Consider the following 24570-nt stretch of genomic DNA (forward strand, 5'->3'; position numbering starts at 1 on the left):
ATCATTCAGAATCACAAATGTTTTTTTCCTTAAAAGTTACTTTTCATGATAATAGTATTTTATACTATAAAATACTTTTCAAAGCATTTCCTATATGTACACTAAAAAAGGAAGTTCCTATTTTAAGAAATATAAATTAGAAAACAAAGTTTTCAATAATAAGATTAGCAATAAAATATTAGTTAAAATCCACCAGTTTTTTTGTTTGTTTGTGTTTATTTATTTATTTTTTGGGTATATGCCCAGTAGTGGGATTGCTTGGCCATATGGTCGTTCTATTTTTAGTTTTTTTTGTTTGTGTTTATTATTGAAAAGCAGATTCTGGGAGGCTGACACTGTTAAAGATTGTTTATTGTTTTTAAAATGAGGATTGTGAAACTTTTTATTTTTTTTAACATCTTTATTAGAGTATAATTGCTTTACAATGTTGTGTTAGTTTCTGCTGTATAACAAAGTGAATCAGCTATACGTATACATATATCCCCATATCCCCTCCCTCTTGCATCTCCCTCCCACCCTCCCTATCCCACCCCTCTAGGTGGTCACAAAGCACCGAGCTATGCGGCTGCTTCCCACTAGCTATCTAGTTTACATTTGGTAGTGTATATATGTCGATGCTACTCTCTCACTTCATCCCAGCTTACCCTTCCCCTCCCCATGTCCTCAAGTCCATTCTCTACATCTGCATCTTTATTCCTGTCCTGCCCGTAGGTTCTTCAGAACCATTTCTTTTTTAGATTCCATATATATTGTTAGCATACGGTATTTGTTTTTCTCCTTCTGACTTACTTCACTTTGTATGACAGACTCTAGGTCCATCCACCTCACTACAAATAGTTCAATTTCATGTGAAACTTTTAATATCAAACACCTTCAACATAATTAAAGGGATGACAGGAAACATGAGAGCAGTCCTTTTAAGTATAGTTCAAAGGCTTTATCACTGTAAATAAACTTATTTTATTTAGAGGTGGGAAATTTGCCCATGGTGCATCTGCATTACTCAGATTAAAGCTACGAGGAAGTGGTTCAAAATTTAAAGGAATAAGAAAGTCTCTTATGAGAAGCCCTAAGAGCTACTATTGGATAAGTGGGGGGGAAAAAAGTTATCCTGAATCTCTTGCTTAGAGTGTGAAGTATATTTGGGGCTATCCACATTAGAACCATACCACCGAGCAGCCAGGTATATAGAAAAAAGAATACATGTATCAATAAAAATAAACTAAAGCTCTCCCTGGGCAAGCCACTGTTGGAGTCATTCATTTTCTCAAGTCTTCTTCTTTATACTTATTTGTGTCTCTACCTTAATAAAATCCTGTTTGGAAAAAATATAGCTAAATTTTTAGAAAGAGTTTAAGCACAAAAATCAAATGAAAAGGGCAGAGAAATTCAAAATCTATAAAGGTGACAAGAAAATATTAGAAAAATACAAGCTAACGATTAGGAATAAGAAAAGAGGCCCCCCGCATAGCACGGGGAGATCAGCTTGGTGCTGGTGCTCTGTGACCGCCTGGAGGGGTGGGATAGGGAGGGTGGGAGGGAGGGAGACGCAAGCGGGAAGAGATATGGGAACATATGTATATATATAACTGATTCATTTTGTTGTGAAGCTGAAACTAACATACCATTGTAAAGCAATTATACTCCAATAAAGATGTTAAAATGAAAAAAAAAAAGAAAAGAGGCCCTAAAAGTTTAATGGACAAAGAACACTATGGATAAAGAAAGATGAAAACAATTAAAAAAAATAACAAGGGCTTCCCTGATGGCGCAGTGGTTGAGAGTCTGCCTGCCGATGCAAGAGACCCGGGTTCGTGCCTCGGTCCAGGAGGATCCCACGTGCCGTGGAGCGGCTGGGCCCGTGAGCCATGGCCACTGGGCCTGCGCGTCCGGAGCCTGTGCTCCGCAGCGGGAGAGGCCACAGCAGTGAGAGGCCCGTGTACCGCAAAAAAAAAAAAAAAAAAAAAAACGAAATGGAAATAAAATCATTAACCTGAGACATTGAAAGCAGGAAAATAAAAACTACCGTTTAATAAACATAATATTAATAATAAGAACAGAGCAATGCTAATTCAAAAGCCAAACACCTTCACTCAGAGATTCTTCAAACTAAGACTGCTTTGCCTTCTCAAGTTTTTTGTGAAAATTTTACTTAGCAAATAATTGCAAGGTAGAAAGCTAAAGAACAGAAAGCACAGCTCCTGGCCTCATACCAATGGCTCCTATCCCTAGTGCCCTGGCTTTTCTAAGCCACTTATGTGAGATGACACAATTCCTTAAAGAACGCTGAGCAGTCCCAGTTGTCTTATCTCCCATGAACAATGGATGGGTAAAACCAAACAAAGACCCAACAGACCCACCCATATCCCACACCCTGCAAAAAAAGTGGTGTAAATTTGCAGCTAAGAAAGCTCTTCTTTTTTTTTTTTTTTTTACGGGTCTGTGCTTATCCTAAAAGCTAAGGACACGAGTAAATGACAGGAAATCATCTTTTTTTTTTTTTTTTTTTTTGCGGTACGCGGGCCTCTCACTGTTGTGGCCTCTCCTGCTGCAGAGCACAGGCTCCGGACGCGCAGGCTCAGCGGCCGTGGCTCACGGGCCCAGCCGCTCCGTGGCATGTGGGATCTTCCCGGACCGGGGCACGAACCCGTGTCCCCTGCATCGGCAACCACTGCGCCACCAGGGAAGCCCAGGAAATCATCTTTTTGAATCTAGTTTCTAACATGCTTTTTCCCCCCACTATTGTGTTTTTAATTTGGCAAGAACTTAACCCTTTAAGTATTCACAGGTGTGTTAAGATAATCACTTTCTATATAAAATTCCAGGAAATGTCTGCTCTTTGAAATCCTAGCATTTCTAAATAAACTTTAGAGCTATTAGAAATCTTCAAATCAATAACTCACTATCTCTAAATTTTACAGATGAAGAAACTAAACACAGAGGGATTAAGTGACTTGCCCAAGATCATGGAGCAAAAAGAGACCAGAACCCAAGTTTCTTTAAGTCTCAGTTCAATGTTCAAAGAACAAAATATAAATTCAATGGGAGGAATTACTAGGATTCAGCCTTTTAGAAGTAATATGTATTGCCTGGCGAAAAAACTGCAAAACAGCATTACATTATAATCCCAGTTCTATTTTTCAAAAAATTATACATACACATACATATATATATATACAGAGAGAGAGAGAAAGGGAGAGAGGGTGGGCGGAGGGAGGGAGAAAGGGAAGAACATCTGGAAGAATAATACCAAATTGGTAATATGTAGACTATGTGGGACATAAAGCGGGGTCTAGTGGCAACAGAAACTAAGTTTATGAGTTTCTGTACTGTTGAATTTTACAGACCGCATATGTTGATGGAATAATCATGTTTTTGCTTTTTAAAAAATTTAAACAAAAATTTTTCACTGAGAAAATGCATCTCAAAATGACTTGTCTCCCCCTCCCCTTCCCCTCTCTTGTGTGTATGCACAATGTGTGTGCGCGCGTGCGCACACACACACACAACTTGAAAAATATTATTTTGTAATTGGGGCTGACCTTGAAATTATCTTAATTTGACTTCACATTAAATGTGGTCTTCCTTAAGAACAGCATAACATTAACACGTTAAAATAATTCTAACAAGTTGGGGTAATTAAAGAAATTAAAAGTTGGAATTTGAATTATAAAATGCATTTAAAGAATTTTCCTTTATATACCTGAAACTAACACAACATTGTAAATCAACTATACTTCAATTTTTAAAAAATTTTTAATTAAAAAAAGTTTTCCTGGGCTTCCCTAGTGGCGCAGTTGTTGAGAGTCCGCCTGCCGATGCAGGGGACATGAGTTCGTGCCCCGGTCCGGGAAGATCCCACATGGTGCGGAGCGGCTGGGCCCATGAGCCATGGCCGCTGAGCCTGCGCATCCGGAGCCTGTGCTCCGCAACAGGAGAGGCCACAACAGTGAGAGGCCCGCGCACCGCAAAAAAAAAAAAAAATTTTTCCTTTAAATACATAATAGTAATAGAAAATGAATTAATACTTTTGTAATAAATAAGAGTATATATAATTTAAAAATTACTTTCATATAAATGCATACTGCTAAAGTGGTTTCAATCATGTTAAAAAAAAAAAACCCAGCATTCTTGGTAGGCTAAACATTCCTCCCATAAGTTTATTATTATACTACAGCATTCCTTGCAAAGTGGTAAAGACAATTATAAACTTGAGCTCAGTCCTCTATGTAGATTATGAGTTTCAAAATCAATAGGTCCAAACAATGAGAGTTTATCATACAGTTCTCAATAGAATCTTATGCTGGTTAGCTGCCCATCAAGGTTATTTAGTTTAATTTTCCCATATTCTGGAATTTTAAATATCTGTCCAAAGAGTAAGGGATGTCTTAAATGAGTAAATTGTATTTTCTTCACTCCTCTCTCCACTTCCTTCTCAACCCGTTGAAATCTGGTGCCTACCTCTGCATTCCCACTACAGTTATTTACACAAAGACCCTTCATTGTCAAGTTTAATGCTTCCTTCACCAATGCCATTATGCAAAGATGCTCCTGATTTTCTAGTTCCTCTAACCAATCCTTTTCTGATTCTTTCACTAGCTCGCCTCACTCTGTACAGGACTTGGACAGTAGTCTCTCAAGGTTTCATTCTATTAGGGCCTCTTCTCCGCCTCTCATTTTCAACTACCATCTTCATGCAGTTATTCCCTATTCATATCACCAACCTAGAACTTTCTCCTACACCAAAACCACATATCTAATGGCCTGCAGCAGAGGTTCAAAAACTTTAGGAAGCATCAGAATCACCTGGAAGGCTTGTTCAAAAAGAGATTTCTAAGCTCCACCCCCAAAGCTTCTGATTTAATAGGTCTCAGTAGAACCCAAGAATCTGCATTTCTAATAAGTTCCCAGGTGACACACTTTGAGACCCACAGGCCTGCAGGAATCTCCCTTGGATAAGCCATAGGTACCTTAATTTCAACACGACCTAATGAGTCTCCCAGCATCTATCCTGGTTCCCTCCAAACCATTCTTACACAGCACCTAGAGTGATCATTCTAAACTTGATCATTTCATGACCCTCTGTTTAAAATATTCTAATGGTTTCCAAGGCGCCTTAAGACAAAAATCAAAATCCTTAACAAGGTCTATCAAGGCTCGCATGACCTGGCCCTTGCCTACTGCACCACGTTATCATTCTTTTTTTTTTTTTTAAACACTCCAGTCACAGGGGACTATTTCAATCAATTCCTAGCAAAAGCCAAGTTCCTTGCTGTGCCAGGATATTTAAACAAGATGTTCTGCCAGAAATATTATTCTTTTTTCCCTCAGCTTAAGTCACCTTCCTTGGCTCCCCTCCCCACCCACTAGGTCAGCAAAATCTTCTATCACCCTCTATTTCCTCCTCTTAGCACTGTCCACAATGGTGATTACACAGTGGATTGTTCAATCAGTAGTTTACTGTCTGTTCCCCACCCTTCCCACACACACAAACTCAAAGAAGTCGCATGTCTATCTAGTTCCCACTAAATTTTCTGCCCCTGCATAGTGACTTACCCTCAAATATCTGTTGAATTAAAGGTCTTGTAACATTAAATTATTTTGAAACCTCAAAAGGAAAAAGTATTATTAAAAAGGGACTAGAGGCATTTTTTAGTATCCTTTAATACTCACAAATGAGGAAGCTTCATTAAACTCTACCATCTAGGAGTTTAAATTAAGAAAAATAATGCCTTCAAAAGATAAAATGAAATCTTCCTATCACAAGTTCTTCTTCAACAAGATATATAGGTATATTATTGCTTAGTATCTGTACCAGTAGAGTACAGCACTGATATACAAAACCATTCAGTAATATAAACATGTTTATAATGCAGCCTAGTATAATTTTTGCACAAAAGTTATTTTACATGTAAACCTGCATCAGAGAGTACACTCACGCTTAGCAACACAAGTGGTTTTAGTTCATGCTAGGAAATGGGATGGGGTAGCTGCCTGGAATTAAACCTAAATACAGATAACCACAAATTATGTAATAAATATGAATGTAACTGAGAAATTATTATGCAAACAAATGTTACATAGATTCTGGTTTTTTTGTTATATAGACTCTGATCTCCTTTAAATGGAAAAAATATCTGCCATGTATAATTCATTCACCAACTCTTTCTCTGAAGCGCATGCTAAATCAGCATAGCACTGGCCTAAGTCGCAAACAGAGAACAAGTGTAACTATCTTAAGATGTAACTTTAACTAATATAGCAGAATTTATATCCAAATAAAGGTTATCTCCATTCAGAGTAGTCATTTTTAGAGACCATTTCAACTTGCCATCATACAAAGGAATTCTCGAACTCCTCTCCTCTAATCACTTTCTTAGCTACCATATAAATGACACAAGGATAGCTTTCATCCTTTTGGTCACTGATTATTTTTAACGAAAAATGACATTTCTCATTTTGATCCCTAATTTTAAGTGTGAGACCCTGCTCAGAATCACTTCCCACTTTTCCCAAATATCAAATCCATTCTCAAGAGATGTTATTCGCCACCACAGAATATAGGTAAAAGAATGAGGCTGAAGGCACTAAAGAAATGCCGAAATAGTTTCAAAAGTGTTTCTGAAAAACAGTGACATTACTGAAATAAATTCAAGATAACTTTGAACACATCAATCATCTCTTAGACATATAAGTTTTAATATGCTTATTTAAAAGCTGGTCACACATTTCTACTTTGGGCACAACTCAAAGACAGGCCTGATCCCTGACTTCTGGTTTTCCTGAATAACAAATGATATAATGCAAAAGCACATTTACTATGAAGTACAGATTAAGAAATGGAACAGGGGCTTCCCCGGTGGCGCAGTGGTTGAGAGTCCGCCTGCCGATGCAGGGGACACGGGTTCGTGCCCCGGTCCGGGAACATCCCACATGCCGCGGAGCGGCTGGGCCCGTGAGCCATGGCCGCTGAGCCTGCGCGTCCGGAGCCTGTGCTCCACCACGGGAGAGGCCACAACAGTGAGAGGCCCGCGTACCGCAAAAAAAAAAAAAAAAAAAAAAAAAGAAATGGAACAAATTCTAACACTAAAATCTGGTGGTCTACTCTAACGACATGGCTTGGAAAGGTAGTACTGTATACCAAAAAGAACATGGCTACAGAATGACATAGGCCAAGGTTCAACCTCTTGCTTGGCCCTTTAGTACCTACATGACTGAGCATGTTACTTGAACATGGAGTCTGTACAACATCAATAATTCTATCTGTAAAATGGGAATAATACCATCTATTTCAGAGCTATTATAAGGACTATATTACATAATATATCATCTGATTGTAATTCTACCCCCTAGCATCATCAAGGAATCCTCAAAAGAACCTAACAGGCTATCTGTTCCAACTCTCCATTTTATTAAGACCCACAGAGGCTAAGTGGTTTGCCAAGGTCACAAAGTTATTTAGCAGGAAAGACAATACTTCTGGCAGGCTTCTTATTTTCCCAGTGCATCTGTTTACTAAATCAGTTGGTGTTTGTAATGCTAGGTTGCACAAGCCTGTGACATAGGGTCTCAAAGAGTGTTTCTGAGACAGTAATAAATCAAGGTCTCTTAAGGACAGTATTTGGAAATATTTCCCTGTCAATCAAGTATTAATAATTTAGTCCTATATATTAAATGTCTCCCTTGGATTTTAAGTCTTTGTTTTTCAACTTAGATATTTTAAATTACAGTTAAAACTACCTCATTCTGCGTAAATTTTCACTATTTTCTTAAAAGGTTCTTTTCTAAGGAAAATATGAACCTAGTTTTAAATCAAGATACTAGAAAAAAGTGAATGTGTTTCTCATTAATTATGGTAACTGGTTATAATCAACCAAGAGACTTACCCCAGTTTCCTACAAGTAAATTCATACCCATACTTAAGGTGATGGCTCTTTATTAAGGATCAAAGCTTGAAATGCAAGATCTAAAGTTAATTCAAGATAATCTCAAGGAATTTTATTACCGATTTTCTTATTCAATCCCAAAAGCAATTTCTTCATATTTTGATACAACTAAGGATGGCTTTTTATCTTGGGCATGAAAGAAAAATGAGTGTCTGAGTGCCTAACTCTGGCCTAGATGCTTCTGGGTTTTGAATCCAAGGTATAAATTACCACAACCAAAGTACTGATCATCTTTAATTTATCATGTAAGTAACCAAGACACATAATTACACTTCCACATGCCAATTCAAAAAGGATCTATGAGAACCAACACAATTTTTAATACTTCAATTAAAAATGACTACCAAAAATGAGAAACTATGGAAATAACTCATATTCAAAGACTGTTCCTAAAAGAAAACTGATCAATATGGTGACAATGAAAAAGTTCTTGGAGAATCCAAAAAAAAGCATATATTTGCTGAATTTAATTAAAATCATTATTCGTCTCATAGCCACAAAATGTATCACTGGTTAATTTCAACTTGTAAGTTTGAAGAGGCTAATTACTACTACTGTAAATTAAGAAGAAGCCCCAAAATAACCAAATAAGACCTTGCTAGTTAAAACACTAAATATGTTAAGCAATCAACCTCTTAAAATGAGTCTCTGTTTTCACAGAGGAATTTTTCCTCAGTAATGACAGAGTATTGTTTTTTTTAATTCCTACACTCTAATCATAAATTCCTGGGAAAATAAAGACACAAAAACCATAATTTCCCAAGTAATCAAACCTTTGAAAAACAGTCACAGTACTATCCATATAATGCTGAAGGTTCTATTTTAAAACTTCAGGAAAAGTGAGAAAAAGTACCAAAACTATAAACCTAAGAGAAGCAATAAAGGATACCGTAATGAGGCAGACAAAAAGGATAGTAATTATGACAGGTATCTAAAAGGAAAAATGCTTAGAATACATGAAAAAGGTAAAGCAAAAGACATATAACCATGATCTAATCAAACCTGTGGATTGTAAAACCAAGAAAGAGTTCCACAGAATAGGAGAAAGTTCACAAAATAATCAGTAAATAGACATCAATGTTAGGGAATATTTACACCTTTGACTTCCCCTACAGTGGGCAAATAAAGAAACTACACAAGAGCCAGTTTCTTTTCTAAGCTACTTTAAATTTCAAATAAGCATGTACTATGTAGGTTCCACAGTATCTTACATAATCAGGCCAAATCTAGGGGTTTAAGCCTTCCAAATCACAGCCCTTCTGACAGGATCTCAACTTCAAAGTAGTCAGCATTTAAAAAATCTGGATTACATAAACTTCTGATTGCAAGAGAATTATAACTCCAATCATAAAAGACACACTTCCCAGCAGTCAAAACCATAGCTGTAGAAGAAAGAGCTACAAAGTCTAATGAGAGAAGGCCTGAACAAGATTAACAGAGAAATGCAGCAATATCATGGAAGAGAGGGAAGTAAACAGACAAATTTAAATTTATTTGCCCAGGATAAATTATAATCAATCAATTTTCCTAAAGATTCAGGAAAGGAGACTGGGAAATAAAAAAGAGAATAAGGTATAAAAAATTTAGAACAGTGCTGGGAAATTTTTTTGAGTATAAAATGAGAGGAGGAGATGAAAATTACAGCCTTCATGAACCAGCTAGGCAATCTAAGCTCAACATTTAAAGTACCAAAGATAACTAGGTAGAAGAGACAGAAAAGTTATAGAGAAAAAGATCAATAACTAAGGAACCAAAGCAGATATCACAATTAAGGCAGAGAAGTAAATGAAAAAGAATAACACCTCACCTGCCTGGACACAGTTGAGAAACAGAAAATAAGTAATGAATAATCAAAATGTCACAAGAGTCATGGGCTTACAGCTGACATGCCATTCTCTGGAGAAAAGTCGCTATTTTATGCACAATCCTAAATGGTCTCATTCAGTTTCCAAGGAACAAACTAGAAATGGCAAAAGAATCATAATGACATGTACAAGTTGGGGCAGATGACAACAGAAGAGGAAACAGAAAAACTAAGAAGCAAATAAGAATTCAAAAGCATACAAATTTTAGGACCGACTGGCATAAAGATACAAAATACCTATACAAATCAATAGTGAAGAAATATCACTGTATTTCAACACAGTATCATGATCACAATTTTTATGATCATTGCATTAACAAAAAAAAATAGGAAAGATCTCCAATAAAAGATGATGGACTGAATACAAATTTTCCCTCCAGTTACTTCAGATCTCGCATTGAAACAAAAACAATTCATACAGAAAAAAAATAAAACCATAAGAGCAAAGAAATTAAAAGTGGGGATGGGGTAACATAGGGGTGGGGGAATGGGAGGTACAAACTACTGGGTGTAAGATAGGCTCAAGGATGTACTGTACAACACGGGGAATACAGCCAATATTTTGTAATAACTGTAAATGGAAAGTAACCTTTATATAATAAATTAAAAATTAAAATTTTTAATTATAATAAAATAAAAAATTAAATTAAAAATAAGACACACACAAAAAGTGGGGACAGAGTAGAGAGAGAAGTCCATAAATTTCTGAAAGATGAAAGTAGATGTGAAATTGATTGATATCACAAGCAGAGAGAGCCACAGCCTCATCATACCCTTTAAGAGTGATGCAAAAGGTTGGGAACCAATACATCTGACAGAACCCCCAGAGAAGCATGACTGCAAAGTAAACGGTTCAGCAAAGGGTGGGAATAATAGTGGGGCTAAAAATAGGAGAATTATGTATTACCTGACTGACTGTATAAGGGACTACATTTTCCATCCCCCATCTCCAAGCAGCACCTAAACAACTGACATTTACTCCCTGGCAAAAGCACAGTCAGCTTTTCTCTAAAGAAAGTGAATAACTGTCTAGGGGATGCTGGCACAGAGTAATAAACCCTTTTTATCTGGCATTTAGAGGGCCCACAGCCTGGAAGCTGGCTCCCCTCCATCTTACCCTAAAATGCTTGTCAATATATAGGCCCCACCCTATACTGTTCTGCCCTAAAGTGCTGTGCCCAGAATTCCTACTCAAAAAAAAAAACACCTAATAGGGAAAACAGTCCAAGGAACAGGGTGGGAGGGGAACATCCAGACCAGGAAGCTGGTCCTTCTTTCTGAAACATGAAGAGACAACCAATCCAGGCATATAAGGAAAACTAAGTACGGAAAAAAAAAAAAAAGATTACAAACATAAAAGCTGGCCAGACGGGAAAAGGAAATAATTGAGGAAACACGAAATGTCTTTTAAAAATCTACCTTGCATTTTCTGAGACTAAAGAGAGTACTACAACATAAAACAAGAAAAGAATGGCAGAAAAAGAGAACAAGAAAATTCAGGGATTACCCTCCCCTCAACAAATCAGCCAAAAAACTAGGGAAAAAAATCCCCTGAACACAGAGCAAAGAGAATCACAAAATATGAAAGTAAAAATGAGATGAGGACCAGTCCAAGACAGAAAACATCTCCCTACTGAAGAATAAACAAGCAAACAAGAAAATGAAGGGAAGAAAATATCAAAGACAGGAGAGAATTTCTTAGAGCTGAAGAATCTGATTCAAATAATAAGGGCAACTGAGTGCCTAAAACAAATATAGACAAAACAAAACAAAACAACATGTACAGCTCATTATGAGTTTGCAGCAGAAAGATAAAACAGAGATGATCCTAAAAGTTTTCAGACAGAATAAAGAACAAATCACCTTAAAAGGGTAGTGAATTAGATGACACCTGATTTCGAATCAGCATCCCTGGCACTGAAAGACAACCAAGCAATGCTTTCAGGGTCCCAAAGGAAAATTATTTGCAGCCTACAATATTGTGCCCAAACTATCAGTCAAATATGAGAACAGAATGAAAATATTTTTATCCATAGAATAATTCAGAAAACTTGCCTCTCAAACACACTTTTTTTGGAAGTTGTACTCCAAAAAAAAGATCAAATAAATTTAGTAAAAAAGGAAGATCTATAATAGAATGGACCCAATTCAAGAGGACAGTGAAAGGAAGTTCCAGAAAGAGACCTAAAAGGCAACTAGTCCAAATTGAAGCAGAATTACAATTACGCCAGATAAATAGGGGACACAATACAACAGGTAGTATGATGAAGAGTTGGCAGAGACTATGATAAAGGCATACAATACCAGAAAAGGGGGAAATTAGAAACACCAAGAAAATAGGAAGTCATGTCCATTGTTTTTAATTCAATGGCTAGATTTTGAGCAACTGATAAAATAAAGTAAAATACACTGGACCTTGATGGTATCAAGGTATTTTTCTTCAAGTGGCCCAAGGGCTACTTAATAGGATCTGTAGAAAAGAAATCATAATCTGAGCATACTACCTGGCCTAGGATTAAATGATATTTACATAGTCATAGTATCGAAACCATATCTTGGGTTTTGTCATTTAGTGACGGACATATGGATGTGACAGCTGGGGTTGGGGGGGAATGGGGGAAATGTGTTTATCTAGGCAAGAAGAAGTATAGCTACCAGTCTAGAAAGAAAAGGAAAGAAGAAAAAGCAGAAAATCCAGACAACGTCTAAACTGATAAATTAGCAGAAGTGTAGATCGACATTCAATAGAAACTAGTATGTTTTATAAAAGCAGCATAGCTTCCTTTGTTGCACATTCGTAAACCAACCTCCCCCATGAACTCCACCCATCTCCTAAAGGGAGAAAAAGTCCATTAATTAAAGGTAAGTTTCTTTCAGTTTAAAATAATTTCTTTCAGGTTAACTCTGTTTTTAAGGCAGCAGTTCTCTGCTGGGGGTGATTTGCCCCCCAAGGGACATTTGGCAATGTCTAGAGACATATTTGGTTGTACTTTAGTGGAGGTGCTACTGGCATCTAACAGGTAGAGGGCAGGGATGCTGCTCTACAGTCTACAATACATGGGACAGCCCTCACCACAACAAAGAGTTATCCAGGCCAAAATGTCAATAAAGCCAAGTTGGAGAAACCCTGCTTTACCGGAACTCTTCAGACTTTTACAGAAAAACGTTTCTAGTTTCTCTGTTCCTTATACTTATCATGGTATCTGGATGTAGAGGAAAGCTTTCACGGGCACTGGTAATGTTACAGATGGTCTGAACGTGGACCCATGGACTGCCCTCTGGGTCCTCACGGGCCTCTGAGGTTTGATAAGAGTCGCAATGGCATATACTGATGAGGATGCTGCAGCAGCGTCCAGTGACCTCCTAACCTGGCCCCTCAGCTCCTGTTGGTATGGATATTCTTAGGGCCTCAACTACCTCTTCTAAGCAGCCCATGCTTGGGTTAAGGCCATACTAGCTGCTTAACAAATAAACATCAGTGACTTCACACAACTAAAATGTCTCCTTAAAATTATACAGTCCGTCGCGAGTGCTCCTGTTTGGTGCACAGCTTTCTTTCACATGGTAATCTGAGGGACTAGAGATCTTCCCAATCTTATTATCACACCTGAAGAGGCCCAGCCTCTGCATCTGGCCCTTGGATTGGAAAAGAGAAGGTGGCGAAACACAGCTGCTTTTCTCCCACCTCAGTTCAGAAGGGACAGTGCATCACTTCCATTCACATTCCCCTGGTGAAAAGCCGTCTTCTGGTCCCACCTAGATGCAGGGAAGGAGGATGGGGATAGAGGAGAGAATGACTGAGAAACGTGTTCCTGTCTGGGCAGCCACCTCCCAGTGTTAACTGAACTAAAGCAAGAAAGACAACAAATTCTGGTGGGCATTGAGCTGAATCTGCCACAGCCGCCCTCTCCACAATGTCTATAACATGGTCTTCCCCTCACAACAGTACCCTCATGACAGGCTTGCTAGCTCTCACTCTGTTAACTTCTATTTCCTTCACTAGGATTATGTGAGAACTTCCAGATCTCTTTCATACCACATAAGAACAGGAAAATCACGGGGTGCATCTCTGGGCCTTGCTTTGCCTAAATACACCATATTCTTCTCCTGAAGCCATCTCATGTCAGCATAGGGCCAGTACAGGGCAATAAGCTACTTAAGTGGCTGTGCAGGTTCTGAACATAAGCAGCCTGGCTCCAGAGCCTGTGCTAGTCTGCCTCCCTAGATTTCTAAAATAATAGGTAGTAAGAGAGTCCTTCCCTGATCATCAGTGAATATTTATAAAGCATCCACATCTTGCGAAAGAACCTAGGGAACTATTACAAACTCCCCACTCTGATACACAGCACTGTTTTTCTTTACCTCTGGGTCGCTGATCTTAAATGTTATTATAGTCAAAACAACAGGCAAAATTATACAGTAAGCAAAACTTGTCTTCAGAAGTCCCTCACCCTACTCTCTACTTGAACAATGTACCTGTGCCTTCATGTCCAAGGAATTCCACCTCATTATTCTTACCCAATAATATGTAGTGTTACTTAGACTGAACTGCTGTCTCCCCAAATCTACCATACTCTAACCCCATTAAAAAGTACTTACACAGGACTTCCCTGGTGGTCCAGTGGTTAAGAATCTGACCCCCAATGCAGGGGACGCAGATTTGATCCCTGGTTGGGGAGCTAAAATCCCACGTCTCGGGGCAACTAAGCCCCTGCGCCGCAACTACTGAGCCGGTGCACTCTGGAAACTGCGTGCCACAACTAGAGAGAAGCCCGTGCGCCGCAACTAAGACCCGACGCAGCCAAATTAAATTAACTAAAAAATTTTTTAATTTTGGAAAAACAAAAGTACTTAAACAGACTTCGTAATTTTCACAGGGGCCTGAGCCTTCTCTGTAAGAAACTATGTAATCTGATAAACTACTCCTGCTAATAGTGGCATCCGGCAGCCAAAAAACAAGTTACTTTAATGGTGGACATTTCGAAAGGATAGCTTTTAATTATACAGATTAGTGTCCCTCAAATATCACTCATAAAAATCATCCATACCAATTCTGTGCATCAGTTTTACTCTTTAAAAAAAAAGCATGAATTTTAAAAATTGTAACAAGTCACCTTAAAATACTGTATCTACTGTACTATATGTCCTTATAGTTCCAGTTTAGTCTGGAATTTCCTAGCGAGAAAATGGCAACTGAATGAACAATAAAGAATTATTTGCTTTACTCCAAGTAAAACACAGGATGTCAGTCAAAACACATGAAATGAAAAAAATTGAGGCCATCTTACTACAAACTGTATTTTCATCAAATCATAAAGTCAAGATAGACTGAGAAAGATCATAAAGGTCAAGACCTGTCACAAGGGGCAACTGCAAATAAACTATACAAGGCATTATAATGTGACAGTTAAAAGGACAGGTTCTGATGTCAAAGGTCAGGTTAAACCTCAAATTCAAATCCTTTTGGTAAGCTCCACCACCTGCTGCTTAGCCTCCCTGTGACTCAGGTTTAGCTCAAATCCTGGCTCTGCGGCCTACTACTTAATCTCTCAGTGCTTGAGGTTTAAAAAAGGACAAGAAAATAGTCTGATCTGGGTGGGTCATTGTCAAGTATATATGTCAAGTACCTGATACATAGTTAGCAGTCAACACGTATAAGCTATTATATTATGACCAACCACTCCGACTAGGACACCTTCAGGAACTATCAATCTCCCTCTGAATCTGTCATGTTTTTAACAACCCTGAATCAAACAGTTTCTCCTTTTTATCTGAAAAGAGTCTTGAAGCTCAAAAAACATTTCCTCTTTTTTTTTCAGGCTTTTGTGAATATGGAAGGTGGCGGGTAACTAGCTTATCATTTGAAGATTCAAGACTCTTTTTTAGTCTTTTTATAGTACAATTCCCTCCCAAATGTTACACAAAGGACAGCCTGCTCCATGGATTTAAACACTGCAAAGAGTTCACAAAGTATAATGAAATTTTGAGATTCATAAAAGGACAAACAGCTACTGGAGCAAAAAGCTTAGATAGGTTGATGCAAAAGTCTATTAGCCTGCTCACAAAATATTGAATTCTAACGTAAAGCACAGCGGATAGAGATTCCTCATGGTTTACAGTCACTCAGACCACTAAAAACATATAAAGGATATTTTTGGTAACTTTTTTCCTTAATAGCAGGAAAATGCTCTGTTTTTTCCACAACAATGTATACACAGATTGCATGATAGGCAAGGGCAATTTCTTCAAAAGCAAATTCTGTAGAGAACAAAGCCTAAAGGCTCAGATTTTTCAGTAACACATATCCCTTAAAGCTTTACAAATTCGAGGTATCTACCATTCCTTGCGGTTTATAACATTAAGAAGTAACACAATTAAGCCTCATTTATATCAGAAAGCATTATGCCTGATTGAAAGAAACCTAAGCATCTAGAATTCTGATACTGATAAATTTAAAGGTTAACACCATAGATCAATGCAAAGGTCAAGTAGATTTAGAGTTCATGATAAATTCACCAAAATATTTTTTAAAGATCTAAAGACAAAAAAATGTTTTTAAATAATTTGATGTTTGATTTCTCCTATGTGTTAATATTGAAATATGCACTTTCATATACATTATGTAATCTCATTCCCCCAACGACCTTGTGGGATAAGGATTATCCTCCTCCTCTTACAAATGAGAAAACTAAGGCCCAGTGATTTGCCTAAGGACACCTGCTTGTATAAAATGCAACCAGAAATCCAATTCAAATTTTCTAACCCCCAGATCAATGCTCTTGCTTTCACTGTACCACTGTCTCTTCCAAAACTCAACTACTCTAAATTTTAGCTCTTATAAAGTGTGCCAATCTTTTTATCTGGGAGAGGTAACAGTTATGAGGGAAGAAGAAAAATTCTTCAGAATGTTACCAAAAAAGACTCACTGTGTTTAATCTGACATGACTACCCAGTCCAATTTAAATGCTTTGGTTCATGCTGTCTATCCGTCTTAGAACACCTGCTTATCATCAGATATACAGCTTTCAGAAGACTTAAATGAAGAATCACCTCCTCCAAGAAAGTTCCCCAGATTAAATGACCTGCTTCCCTCCTGCCAAGCCAACATCATTTCTTTGTCACCTCACTGCTTGTATCTAATTTGAACTACATTATCACATACTCCTCTTTGTTCTCCAGTTGTACATCTGGAACTACATTTTTTTATTCGATGACTATTAAGCATTTGGAAAGTCAACGGTCCTTGCTATCATGGAGAGCTTACATTGTTTCCAATTTTAATAAAAGTAAGAATAACATAGGGTAGAAGAATTTGATGTTTCAGAACAAGAACTCCTTTCCTACAAGGTCTCTGAAGAAAGCTCTCTCCTTGCAAACTTGATAACATTTTTCAGGGAGGAAAAATCCCTTCTATCATGTGTTCTGGATGAGACTTTCAACTTCATGCCTTTGAGAGGATATGTGAGAGGGTGGGGACCAAGGTGGAAGGAAGATCTAAAATCTTTCAGGGATTTCCTGAAAGAACATATTGACTTGAAATCTTCACACATTAGTCCAGATATCTCTTCCTGTGTCCTAACCACAAGGAAACTATACTTCAATCTCCTTGCACGCAGGCACCTTCATTAATGAAGTATGTACAGACTTTTTGATTCAAGTTGTATTTATGTATTATTTGTAGGTCATATTCATAAGAATAAGACAGCACCTACGTCTTCTACTTTTAAATCCCCCAATGCTCCAAAATCATCTCTATAAATGTGTTCAGCTTTGGATAATACAGATATTAAAATATAAAACTTCAAGTATTATTAGGATAAGGATTTTCCAAAATAATATTAGAAAACTACATCTAAGTATCAATTCTTTATTTTGTCATTCATGCTTCAATTCAAGCAACATGCTCTTGAAGGATTATTTGTAAACCAAGTTTAAATGTACTAAGGGCTCTCACTAGTTAAATTATGCAATTAGTCCTTTAAAAAGAAAGACCTTTTTATAATGCAAATTTTGTTAATTTTACCACTTTTTTCTTAAATCAAAACTAAAACATAATTTCATTACAAACAGTATGTGTACTTACTCCAAAGTATATTTTAAGGCTTTTCAATTCAAAAGAAACCTAAAAACTAGGTATTGCCAAATTTACAGGTGCCATAAATGTTTTGTAAGAAACATATTTGATTGCCTCTAAAATGTAATAATATTCTAACTGAAAAAATTGTAGCAGCACCTTTTCATAGATCACAGCTATAACAAATATTATGATTCAATGAAAGAGAAATAAACCATGACCATTTTTAATTAAACAGGCACTTCTAAGCACCTGTGTACAATGTATTGTAGCTCAAATGGTTCAGATGGAATTTGACCACAACAACTTAAGCTCCATAATTAAAGACCTAAAAGGTAGTTCTTATGTTTCATCTATTCCCTTTCCCATTACTTTAAACAGGCATATTGTAGTCATTCTATACATAATTACTATCAAAAAAGGGGTAACAAATATTTGAAATTCTCTGTACTTTTAATAGAGGACAAATTGCATGCCTTTACTCTTCCTTCCCCAACCTGTTTCATAAAACTAGCATGATCTTAATAATTTCACTGCAAAACAGGTTCTATCTAGCAAGCACAGAAATTGATCCTAGTCTCTCAGCATGATCAAGTTTAGATGACACTTGATGGGACAGAAGGAGGAAACCTAACAAGCATTCCACCCATGTTCCTCCACAATCCTTGGAATCCTAAGGGAGGGACTAAAAAAAACCCAAAAAAACACCTTTTAAATGGTTATTTGAAAAGACCTAAAGTGGCACTAATTTGAGGTTAACTTTCAGGGGAAGTTAATTAAAAACGAATAACCCTGCCATACACAGTGCATTCTAATACTACTTAGAAGTCATTTACGTCTTCCAGCATCAGAAAGGCAAAAACTTCATTAAATTATTTAAAGTAAACATGCATATATCATCAGTTGGGTAAATTTCCCCATCTGTTTAAGTAGGAGCCCAAGTTACCTATTATTTCAGGCAGCATTTAGATAAAATGAAATTAAGTATGTTCCCCAACCGCACATGTCTCTCATAAAGAAGGGTGTTAAATGACTTTTGTGAATGGAAAATCTGCATATACTGTTGCTTCGCCTCGGCCGGTCGTGAGCGGATGCTTCAATGAACCAAACGCACGCTCTTTGTGAAGCTCCTTGGAACCTGATTCCATTCTTGAGAAGGGGTTCAGAAACATTACATTTAAAAGTACAGCAAAGGCTTCGCCTTCCTCCTACGCTACAATAAGGCCACAGGAACTGAGGTTTAGAGGAACACCACCATGGCCCTCGGCTCTGCAAGGGCGGGTGAGGTCTGCGATGCGCGGCACAGCCTCCTCTGGGGCTGTCACAGGAAAACGGGAGCCTCGCCTTTACGGCACCAAGTGACAAAGCGCCAGCTCTCCAGGGCGCCGGGGCTTCCGGCGAGACCCTGCCGTCCGCCCAGTCAAACTTCGGGAGGAGGCACACACTCAGGGCCAACAAAAAGCTCGTACCGGCCCCTGCCCCTGCCGCGGCTTTGGAAGGTTGCAGACGCACTTACTGTGGGCCCCAAAACACTCCATCCCCGCCAGCCTTTGGAATTTCCCACTCCAAAAGGGGACAAAGGAGCCAGAGAAAAACTCCCCGGCGTGGGGGCCCGGAGTGCCCGTCCGCCCCAGCTCAGAACGTGGGAGTCAAGGGGTGCAGTCGCCCGTAGGGGTGCGAACCCGCCGCCCCCCAACTCGGGGACCGGCTCGACACTCACCGGTGTGGAGCCCCCGGAGAGGCGGGGCGCAGGCGGCCGGTTCCTCTGGGGCCCTGCACGCGTCCAATCGAACCCCAACTTCTCTCGGCCGCTGTCGCCGGCGGCAGCTGGGGCGCGAGCTCAGACCAAGAGCGCTGCCTGGCCGCCACGGAGGAACTGCCCGTTCGGCCCGCTAGGAGGGCGGGAACTCCGACCCTGCGGTCTACCAGCCAGGGCGGGCCCCCACTTTCCCTCCGTCTGCGGGCTACCGGCGGCGGCTACCGCCCCGGCGAAAGCTAACGCTTCAGCCGCTCGGGCTGCCGCTACCACCACCGCCCGGCCGGGAACGCGTCGCGGCCTAATGCTGTCATCGGCCGAGCCGCCACCTCTTTGGGCATCCAGAGCCTCCGAGATCCTTCACATTCGAGGCCCCGCCCCCGGTCCCGCCCCCTACTAGCGGGCTCCGGTCGCACCCCCTTCTCGTCACGTGACGACGCGCGGAGGCAGCCTTGGAGAGCCCTCCTCTGCCTGGCCGGAGACGACTGGGCTGGAGCAACTGTCAACACCTGGTTCAGGCAGAGTCTGAACGCCGCCGAACCGCCTCTGCACCCCTTGGGGCGGTTTCGGGAGGCGAACCTACCGCCGCCAGCCCCGCGCCTGTTGAGGCGAGGTCTTCGGGACCGGTCGTGCAGGGCCCTGCCTCATCTAAGGAGGCTGCACCGGAGAGCTCCCGGGTAGGGCGCGGGAGCCCCCGCCTCCCCAGCCTGGGGCTTGACTAGAGTTTTAGTCAAACAAAGAAAAGCAGAAGGCATCGTGGTGTCTGGCTTGGAAAGCAGTAACTACTTGTTCCTATTTCTAGTAGCACGTTAATTGTGACATTTAATGTAGTGGTTTCTTCATGAGAGCTTTTTATTTTTGAGGAGAGGATGGTGCATTTCCTTCACACTGGGATGCAAATAGCCTAGAAATTTTATCTTGGTTCCTAGTCCTGTTCAGGATCCTTTGTGCCAGTTTTACAGTCATTAAGTTTTACTATGCGTTAGGTTGGTGGCAGTTTAAACAGCTACACAGGAATTGGACAGTTCGTTCCATTTTAAAAAATAAAGCCTAATTCTTGATTTTTTTTTCAGGTACCTTAACTTTGGACATAACTTTTTGCCTTCCTTTTTAACGGTAGTCCAAGGAACGCTCCCCCCAACCCTGTTATTGAGAGGAAGAGTAAAATGGGAGTGACCAAAAGAAAGACAGTAACAATACAAAAATAAGGTAGGTAGAAAAGCAGAAAGATCATAATCAAATTCTGCTAACAATGAAGGCACATGAAAAAGCTTTATATAATAACCAAACTCAGTCTGTAACTCATTTTTCCTTCTAACCCAGAACTAAGTTTTTTTCTTAAGTGATTGTCATCTCCTCATTACATTTTCTTAAGACGGCAAGAAGTATTCTGATCAGCTGGATACTTTGAAATGAATAAGCAATAGAGTTCGGCCTATATAATCCTTATGAACTAAGCTATTTCATAGAAACTCTAAGAAATCATGGACTTTAAGTCTTACCGTTATTTCATGTTACCCAAGAAAGAAAAGAAATACTGCCAATTAAACTATGCCATGCCACTGATTTTTTAAAGACACATCTTGAACTCAGAGATGTTAAAATATGAAAAACAGTGAGTCTTAGAATCTATGAGATATTGTAATGAACTGGTGTTCCAGTGAGGAAAAGATTCTATAGGCTCTGTTCTGAAGTTTGAGAGATTGTACTTGTAGTTCAAATACATATGAAGGAGGTTTAGTATTCTGTGAATGACACAATTTCAGCAAAGCTAGTAATTTTGGAGTTTGTCAACAGATTGAAGCCTGCCTTCTATTTTCTAGGGCAGGGGTTTTCAAACTGGCTCAAAAGTCAATTTATTTTTTAGTGAAATAGGCTAGACTGGAATCAAAAATTAAAGATCAGAGTGCATATATAATAAGGGGAAGAATTCTTTGTGAAACTTCTGTTTCAGTTATGGGGGAGGGTGCGTATGTCCTGTGTTGTGATTTAAACTGTATTTCTTATTGTGAGTTGCGATCAAATAGATTTCAAAAAGAATGTTCCTAGAGCATAGATAACATGCAAAATATACCATCTGGGCTCCGTTTCTCTGGTGCTTTTCCTTTACTTTGGGAACTAAGACTAAAGATTAGAAGTAGATGAATTGCCTTGCCTAATCCTCTAATGCCTCAACTCCACTTTCTTATACTGTCTGACGAAAACAGATGGTCATTTATTGAAATGGAAAGCACTGTACTGGAATCAAGGAGGCCTAGGTTATAGACTTAGCTAACTAGATATGTGGCTAGATAAATTACTCTCTGTATTTCAAGTTCTAATAAAAGTAGGAAGTTGACTACATGCTCTTTAAGGAATGATACTCAATCTTTATTTCCAGGGGATGATGTTCACGTTTGAAACAAGTAGCCATGGTGTACCCAGGATTATGCAAATTCTTTTCAAACTAGCTATAACTCCTTTCAGACACACACACACACACACACACACACACACACATACACACACACACACACACACACACACAAAATCAGAATGCAAGTAAGTGAAAGTGAAGATATTATAGGAAGACAAATGTAAGTATATTGCAGAATCAAACTTGGGTGCCCTCGCTGGCACACAGTAAAGCCACTCATTAACACCAAGTTGTGGTGAAGGAAAGTACAGAGTTTACTGCAAGACGCCCAATATGGGACCAAGCAAAGAGAAGGAGGAGCTCATGCTGAAAAGACCCAAGTATATCTTTCACAATGGCTTTCAGGGAAGGGTTTTTAAAGGCAAGGTGAGGGAGAGGGTCTCAGGGTGCCTGATCAGCTTGTAGACATCCTTCTGACTGGTTGGTGGTGAGGTAACAGGGTGGTATTTTGGGAGTCAACACATCATCCTTTTGGTTCCAACCAGTCTGGGGTCTGTGTGCTGGTGGTCAGCAGTTAACTTCTTTCGCCTGGTACACGCTTTAGTTTCTGCAAAACAACTCAAGGGTATGGCTCAGGATATTATCTATAGCCCTTGAGGAAGAACTAAAGGCCCTTGACTTTGTTTTATGGCTAAACAATTATTATTTTGTTGTGCTTGACTGTTTTCCTTTGTTTCTGCATTTTCTCACTTCTCAGATTAAATTTGCTCTTTGGAACTTGGGGAAGGCCTAGGAGGCAAAAGCTTTTCTATAAACAAGAGTGGGGGAGGGGACTCGGGGATCTGTCCCTGGGAAGGCCCCACAGGGCTCTGCTGGGTTTCAAGTATATCTTTAATAATATTCTGTATTTTAACTATTGCTAGTAATAGTTACTTGTCATGAATAACTAATGATTTTAACATACCTCACAATTGATTGCAGCAAAATGGCATATCAGTACACTACAGTTGAAAAATATATGCTTTTCAGATCCTTTCAAATCTGGTATTCTATGATTCCAGGAAATAATCATTCAGTCTAGCATTTTCAATGTAATCACAACATAAGCAGAAATTGTAATATGTGATCTTGCACTGTAACTGAAAAATATTCAATAACTTCCATTTGTTATGTGAAGAGAGGCCCTGCAAGTTTGCTACTCTTAAATGATTTTAAGAATAGCATATTAAACTAAAACTTTTTATTATAACTATCCAATTTAAACTCCAGTGAAAATTCATCTCTTTGCCTGGTGTTTAATTAATTATACATTTCTAAGAATGAAAAGTTCTTTTTTCCAAATCAGTTTAAGCACTGACAGGAGTGATAATCTTTCCCACAGAAAACTCTGACCTAGAATGTAAGAAATTTGGCTTAAGGGTTTTTTGTTTTTTGTTTTTTTTCCTTTAGCCTTCCGTTTAGACACTTACATTGCCAAAGATTGCTGATGAGGATTTTAGGTTAAAATCCTCATTTGTTCTAAGAAGACTGGATTGAGAGCAACCTCAAACATAAATAAGGTATTTAACATAATTTTGAAGACTATGGTAGATTGTTTTATTATTCTTGATCATAACGACTTGCTCTAGCCAATTGTTTGTGAGCAGGTGTGACACATGCTAACATCTTTAAGTTTTAGTGCAACATTCAGGGCAATCTGTTAGTCTTGTGCTGCCTACCATGGGAAAAGCATGTTACAAATAGGGTCTCAGAATAAGAAAATATGTGGAGCAGACCTGAAACTGGCCTTTACCCTGGAGCAGTACTGCAGCAACTGACCTGCAGCTACTAACACAAAACAAGAGTAAAACATAAATATTCGTTGTTTTAAGTCACAGAGATTTTTGAAATTGTTATATAGTATAACCTGGCAGATCACCTAAAGTGAATATGAGCCAGCAGATTAGTGGTTCAAAGGCTAAATGCACTATAGAACAGTATTCAAACTTCTATTTAATAAAACAAAATAATACACATCTACAAAACAGTCAACCACATATTTGATAAACAGTCAACTAAAATTTATATTAAAAAGAAACTCTTTATAAAATCTACAGATTTGCTTGCAAAACATTTGCATATTGATTTTAAGCATTTTTGTTTACTATTATTTATCTTAACCAAATATCTGTCCAGGAAAATTTGGATAATAAACTTTAAAGAAGAATATAGGCTTTGTTTCTGGCAATATCATGGACTAGGTACATCAGTCAGTGATCACACTGAAAACAAATAAATACCTGGAAAAATATTTTTTAACCTTATTAAATAGATCAAGGGAAAAGCAAAATCATATCTCAGAATTTGGACTCAATCCAGCTCTCACACAAAAACGTAACTTGAATTCATACTATCTGGGTGATCCCAAACCACCTTAAGCTGATAAGTTAATTAAGAATAATTTTGAATTATTGTGCTCTCAGACACCTGGCAGAAGCAAATGCCAATCCTCTCTGAAGGAATGCACCTTCATCTTAAGCCTTAAAGAATGGTTATAAATAAAATTCTGAGGAAAATTAGCAGCTCACATCTTAA

The 24570-nt window shown here is 38.7% G+C and overlaps 1 protein-coding gene, 1 long non-coding RNA gene and 1 pseudogene across 5 annotated transcripts in view; 2 read left to right on the top strand and 1 right to left on the bottom strand.

The window, feature by feature from the left end:
• Nucleotides 1-19994, bottom strand: part of OSBPL8 (oxysterol binding protein like 8) — a 195713-nt gene extending 175719 nt beyond the window's left edge. For 2 of the 3 annotated variants that reach the window (XM_022559910.3, XM_022559907.3), the window contains exon 1: nt 19605-19994. The gene's annotated coding sequence lies outside the window, so the exon portion shown is untranslated. Of the gene's footprint in view, nt 1-13495; nt 13567-19604 lie in introns of all 3 variants that reach the window. The other variant, XM_022559908.3, reaches the window with a different exon arrangement.
• LOC149748037 (uncharacterized) lies at nt 18184-20015 on the top strand (annotated as a pseudogene).
• Nucleotides 20016-20058: 43 nt separating this feature from the next.
• LOC149748038 (uncharacterized) overlaps nt 20059-24570 on the top strand; it is a 38829-nt gene continuing 34317 nt past the window's right edge. The window contains exons 1-3 of one of the 2 annotated variants that reach the window (XR_016394981.1): nt 20059-20317; nt 20714-20849; nt 23446-23555. This is a non-coding gene — a long non-coding RNA (uncharacterized LOC149748038). The remainder of the gene's footprint in view (nt 20318-20713; nt 20850-23445; nt 23556-24570) is intronic. The other variant, XR_016394982.1, reaches the window with a different exon arrangement.

Source organism: Delphinapterus leucas, chromosome 11, assembly GCF_059928025.1.
Source record: "Delphinapterus leucas isolate spDelLeu-1000000601 "Yukka" chromosome 11, BTC_Dleu_Yukka2, whole genome shotgun sequence".
NCBI classification, from domain to species: Eukaryota; Metazoa; Chordata; class Mammalia; order Artiodactyla; family Monodontidae; genus Delphinapterus; species Delphinapterus leucas.